The 6,785-nt window shown below is 35.4% G+C and overlaps 1 long non-coding RNA gene across 1 annotated transcript; it reads left to right on the top strand.

The window, feature by feature from the left end:
* The first annotated feature begins 205 nt into the window (after positions 1-205).
* Positions 206-2,239, top strand: LOC121899539. Its single transcript, XR_006096740.1, has 3 exons — positions 206-250; positions 776-876; positions 1,945-2,239. It is a non-coding gene; the product is annotated as an uncharacterized LOC121899539 (long non-coding RNA).
* Positions 2,240-6,785: the final 4,546 nt, after the last annotated feature.

Consider the following 6,785-nt stretch of genomic DNA (forward strand, 5'->3'; position numbering starts at 1 on the left):
TTTTCATGTGTTTTGTGCACATCTAGGACTAAATCACCTCATTCACCAGGAAGCAGCTACTGCATTGGTAAGTCAGATAAATATTTACATGTTGTATTTAAAAGTCACTTAAGTATTTCATTGTAAGTCCTTGTTAACTGAAATAATTAGCAATTAGGACTGTAACACGAATTATTTCATATTTTTTGTTAAATCTGTTCCTGCAGGATCAAATGACTGAGTGACATTGCCCTCTGTACAGCAATCAGAGGTTTGTTTTAATTTATTTGATTTTCTCTGCATCAGGAGTAGTACATTTGTATTGAATTATTAAATAATATGTAGACTCAGTGCTTTTTATGTACTGAGCTATTACCAGACTGAATATCTGTCTGAACCCTGCTCAGACCAAAAATGGTCTGTATTAGTGTTGGTATGTTGCTTCAGGTAGCAGTGAGATGATGAAATATGATACAAGAAGTCTAGTTTGAGGGATAGATCCATGTGTTTTGAGACTATTCAGATGTCAAAACACTGCATAGCACTTTATAATACTGCAAGTCAATATTTTACAACCCTGGCAAGTTTGTAAAGTCTGGAAACATGACCGCAAACATTTTTATATATATAATTCTCAAACACTGGCTTGAGCAACTATGGTTGTTTAAAAAAAAGAAAACCATCATAATTATATTCTTTTTTGGAAATGACATTGGTAGAACTGTTAAACTGTTTTGTGCTTGTTGTGTGTGATGTATAATTATTTGTGTAATAATTATTACTTTTTCATTTTCAGTTTAGGAACATAATGTCCATGCACATGAGATGCACTCTGGCCCTTCGTAGTCTTACGGTGTATCAGCGCGAGGAGTCTCTGAGTTCTTCAAGACCAGCAATGTAACTTCTCAGCACACTCACAGGAATGTCAATATCTATCAATAAAGTGTTGACATAACATATTGTATGGGAAATGAACTTGCCTCCTGTAGCATTCTTAAAATTTAAGTAGATTCAAGGATAGGTTTGGACTTTTTCGAGTCTATCTCACTACAATAATCAAATGTCAAATGTATGATGACAAAGTTATTAGTGGGCGGAAATTATTTGTCCTATCTCCATAATAGCCGTAAAGCGGTCCCTTCCTATCAGGTAGGATGAATCTCTAACCAGTCTGCAGAATTACATTGAGTGTGTTTTGCCAGTTATAAAGTGGCTCCACATGATCACAGCTGATGGAGGCTACTGTCCAGTGAGAGCTTGATTCTAACTGATGCTACCTGGATGAAATGTCCCAAACAGATTTACTGCACAATAGTTGACGCTTCATTTGATGCACACTGTCTGTGTAGATTAGTCACTGCATAAATGCCTATCTATAGATGCCTGTTTTTAGTCTAGCTGTCAACATATCCACATTTCTATTTATTTTTTGAGACATTGAGTGTACAAACCTATTGATGAGGAGGTTAACACAATGCAACACCTGCAGGTCATTTTTTGTAACTACTTTTGGCGTGCTTGCTGTTGGTTCTATGCTATTGATCTCTGTAATTATTGAGAGCACATAGTGCCCTATTACCCCACTAGAACGCTGCGCTCCCAGCATGCAGGCTTACTGGTGGTTCCTACAGTCTCCAAAAGTACAATGGGAGGCAGAGCCTTCAGCTATCAGGCTCCTCTCTTGTGGAACCATCTTCCAGATTCTGTCCGGGGGGGCAGACACCCTCTCTATGTTTAAGAGAAGGCTTAAAACTTTCCTTTTTGATAAAGCTTATAGTTAGGGCCGACCAAGCTCGCCTTGGACCAGCCCTTAGTTATGCTGCTAAGGCCTAGACTGCTGGGGGACTTCCATTGATGCACTGAGCTCCTCTCTCCTCCTCTCCATCTGTATGTATTCATTTACCATCAATGCATGTTACTAACCTGACTTCTTCCCTGGGGTTCTTTGTGCTTTGTCATCCACAGGAAACCCCATGGACCACGCTGACATGGGGATGTCCTTCTCTCTTTTGTTATTGCTGTTGCTGTTGTTGTTCTGCTTCTCTGTCCCACTGTGTACAGTATTAGCAAATATATTTAACAGCCCAGTCTCTGTAGGGGTGGATAGCATTTTTGTTTAATATCTTTCTTCCTGTTTCTGTTAAGTTAGGAGTTATGTCAGTGATTTGTTTTTTTTGTTTCTTTATGTTTAAATAGGTAATTTTAGGTTGATTAGCTTTAGTTCCCTTTTGTTTGTTGTTTTGCTGTGCACTCACCCTGAAACCACAACTATGAAGTAAACATTTAAAGGCTGCAAAATCCTTTGTTGCTGCTGTTTCTTGGGAGCTGGGGAGAGGGAGTGTCATTTTCATGTTGCGCTAGGGTTTCTCCTATGCCAAGTCTTAACAATATATTATAAATTCTTCTGCTTCTCCCAGTTTAAAGGCCCCTAATGATAGACCCACAGAGATGTTTTTGCCTATTTTGCTTGATTAGACCTCTACTTAGGAGTGTGTGGGCCTGTATAGACTGTCTTTGATTGACATCTCCCCTAAAGAAGTAAAACACATTTCCAATCCACTGGAGATAGAAATATGAACGTATATTCAGACTATACAATATATATCTAAAAAACACAGCAGTAGAGTGGACAAAAGAGTCACAGTTTAAATGTTTAGTGTGTTCATAATGGAAAAGTGACAAAATTGACTTTTGATTGATTTTTGTGTGTGCTATTGATGGATAATATTCTCCCACAATGCAATGCACAAAACAAATTGAGGGAGCTATAGTACTCAGAGCTATGGCAGGTTCTGAAGAATGATGGTAGTGTACACACAATATATAAAAAAATATCCCTCTGAAGAAGAGTGTCAGACAGATATATTGGATAGTTGCTTGTAATTACTGTGAAATACTATTTATATACAGTAAATTCCATTAATTGGAGAAGTCTGTAGATATATTGGATAGTTGCTTGTAATTACTTTCAGATAATGTTTATATAAGGTAATGATTATTAAAATTATGTTTTTGTAAGCAATTTTCGCATGATCCTATTTTTTTGTACAGTATCAAACCAATATTTTTACCAGGAATTTACTGTAAATAGATGAGATAATCACATAAAATTGAACCCTAAAGCTCTCAAGATACCATTAATAGGTGTTAAAGGAGGATAATTTGAATATAATTTTACATATTTTTTTTGTGTTTTCCATCCAGAAATTCAAGCTTTGATGGGGCAGTCTTAGGGATAAATTGGATAATTCTATGAATTTACAAAAGAATACTGTATAAAACAAGCCATTATTCATTGTTTGTTTTTCATTTTTTGTGCACATTTATACATTTATTTAACATCCTAGCAATATTTTATAATTTTTTTTGTTTTTATTTTACAACTGTAAAAATGCAGATAATGTCTACAGTAAATATCTGTATTTTTTTTAAATTCTTTGTAGAATAACTAGAGGGGTTTTTTTTTACCATTATTTGACAGTAAGTGTTTGGCAACTTTTGCTGCCAGACTTTTTACCTTTTTTTTAAACTTTTTTTTACATTGAATTTAAAGCTGTAATAAAACAGAAAGTTTCCTTAATTTTACATTCAGTAATAGGATGTGTATTATTTGTATTTTTACATTGAATTCAATGTAACATTCAAGACCATTAAGTAATTGAATAATCCTGTTTAAAAAAACTATAATATTCCATTATATTAATTATTTATTTATTACATCCTTTATTTTATGGTGAATATTTTAATAAAAATAATTTACTGTGTTTTTATGGCATTTACACTTAATGTAGAAAAAACAAAAAAATGAAGAATAATACAGTAAATTTCTGTGAAATAACTTTTTTTTTTACAGTGCACTTCAGCGGTTAGTAGAGTAAGCTGTAGCTTAACACTGTGGATAATAATAATAATAGGGAAAGGGGGTGTGTGACTTTTTGAGGTATGATCTATGACACTTAGAAAAAATACGTTTGACTCATAAAATGATCATAATAACATATTATTAAAAATATTAGTAATAAAATAAAATAAAAATATCAAAAATCTAGATATCAAAAATCTGGTGGGGCACATGCCTCCAAGCTTGAATGGGCATGATGCATCTGAGTACAACAATGGAGAGATGCATAAGATGGATGGATGGACCATTATGTTCTAGATTGCAATTGCATTTGAGCTTCACTGACTACATTTGTGATTTCCTGGGTATCAGCTGTGACTGGAGACCTATAATGTCTACTAGCGATGCGATTTGAGGATCTCAGTCATACTAAACGACGTAGGATCTGGCAGAATGAAAAGGCGACACATTGATCAAAATAAATAAATAAAAGATGCACCCATAAATGCTAAATCAAATATCAAATGATTTTTTTTGCTTGTCAGTGAGCAGGGGCAACGCTGTAGCTGCTGAGCTCTGTGACAAGTTTTCAAAGACAGGTGCCTGACGCACTCTCAAAGCCTCTCTGACAGGAAAGAGAATCCACGCAAACATGCTTACAAAGATTAGATTTACAATACACAGTGGACTGGGACCTGTCAACCTGGAGGTAATTATAGATGGAAATCAAATGCTTAACCCATCTGCTGTGCAGGGTTGTTAAGATTACTTGCAGGTGTTGGATCTGATCCTTTCTCTCAGCTTTTAAGAGAGGAGCTGATACATGGGCTTAACGAGATTGCTCTGTCTGATGCAAAGTAGGCAAAATGATTGTGTTAATTTGCACTGAAAGATGATTCAATACAAATAAATGTTTTTTTTCAGATATTGTAGTCCATGTAACCCTAAGCTGTTTATCACAATTGCTTATAATCCTGATTTTGACCTGATGACATGTTTCAAAAGTCATGACACAGTAGTGCTGTTTTGAGGTTCATAAACCTCAGCTATAAAACATGGTTTAATACAAAGGCTTTTCACATGCTCTACGTCTGTGATTGGTACTGCCAGTATACTTTACTACTCCCAAGTCCCAAATGAGCCTACTTGGATTTCTTGTATTGGAGTTTGTTAATAAGAGGTCTAACAGGGAGTCAGATGTCTCCGGTACCTTTGTCACTTTGTGAAATATTTCTTTATTTGATGTAATAACAATGCGTCATGGTCATTTCCCTATTTTCTCACTTTCATCAAATATACAAGCTCAGTTTGTGGCAAAGGGAGGGATTACCACTTAAATTCTTTTCTATAATGTATATAGTTTTGATGAGGTCAAAAGATTATTTTTGCATGTACAGCAATGGAGTCTGTGAGTCCTCAATGAACAAGTAAAGCCAGTGTCAACAAACAAAAAGGATTAGTACAAAAGTGCTCTATTTATGTATAGTATCTATATCATACGGTACTGATTTTTATCATACTTTTCCTTCTATGTTCAGAGAACTGAATTTCCCAATTTTTAAAGCAGAGTTTTGTGATGAAGTAAAACATAAAAGAAAGTGTAAGTCTATGAATCTTGCCAAGTGGAATTCACTTCTGACACAAGAGCAATAGCCAAACCATACAGCGGGAATAAAACTTGCCAGCCGCTGTCAACAGGGTAAAAATATGAAATTGGCCTTGTCTTATCTCACACCAACAGCATGAACACAAGGCTACATCTCACCTAACTCATATATTCCTGTGATTGTTGCACTATCGGCGTGTTTCTACCCCACCAATTCTGACTGTCCTGCAACAGCTCGGCGTTATGTGCTGACTGAGTCAACTTGAAACAAATGCAGAAAAATAAGCTTCGCCTGAAGGGCAGAAGAAACTGTTTATCCTCCAGGCATTCTTCCACTGAGATAACATGAGCTGAGTTTTGAGGATGCTGGAATATTATACAGTGAGAATCCATATATGGTACAGGCGTCTGTGGTGAAAGCTGTGTGTGCTGCACTGCTTAATCCTGAAGAGATAGCTTCATTAATTGTGTGCATCCCCCTCTCTGCTGCCAAATGTAGGAGTGTTGAATAAGTAATGAAAGTTGAACTGTTGAGTGACAGGACTTTAACCTCACCTGTCTACATCCTGGGTGTGCTGAGAGGCCTCTGAATGGATCAATCCCATCAATCAACAGTTTCCACTACTGACAACATTTTGTGCCGCTCTAAATGGGAATTTGTCAAGATGGAGGTTGCAGGCACTCTGGGGTCCAGGTATTTGTTTGGTACAAGGAAAAATATCATCAATATGACAAAAAATATATAAATAAAAATGCAGGCCTTAAATACACAAATGGTAAAATCAGAGCATGTATAATATGATTTTATACTAAAAGGTTAAATGAAAATTGCTCATAAGCAAGAACTGCCAAGCACTAGTTCAGTGTATCCAAGCTGGCAGACCTAAAATGTAGGAGTTTTTCTATGGCAGTAATGGATAAGAACAACATTTATAATCCCTTGGCAACATTAACCCTTGTGTGGTGTTCATGTTTTTGTTACTCACCCAATGTTCGCGGGACTGGTGGACCCACAACATTATTGGGTTTTTAAAAACAAAAACAATACAGCCTTAACAATTTATGTAAAAATACTTGACAGATGTTGACTTCATCTCAATTTCAAGCAATATAAACAGCATATATAGTTCATATTTGCCATTTACCTCTGCTAGATCACATTTATCAATAAAAGTGCTATTCATTTTTTGTGAGAAAATGCGATTTTTGAAGAAAAAAAAATCAATTATAATCAAGACATGGGTGGAATAAATTATGTTTATCTTGAATAAATATAAATGAAACAAGGTTTTCATTACTATTGATGGTTATTGCTTTGAACTGAACAAATAGAAAGAAAAACATTTACAAACAGTATTT

The sequence above is a fragment of the Thunnus maccoyii genome, chromosome 6 (assembly GCF_910596095.1).
Source record: "Thunnus maccoyii chromosome 6, fThuMac1.1, whole genome shotgun sequence".
Taxonomy (NCBI): Eukaryota; Metazoa; Chordata; class Actinopteri; order Scombriformes; family Scombridae; genus Thunnus; species Thunnus maccoyii.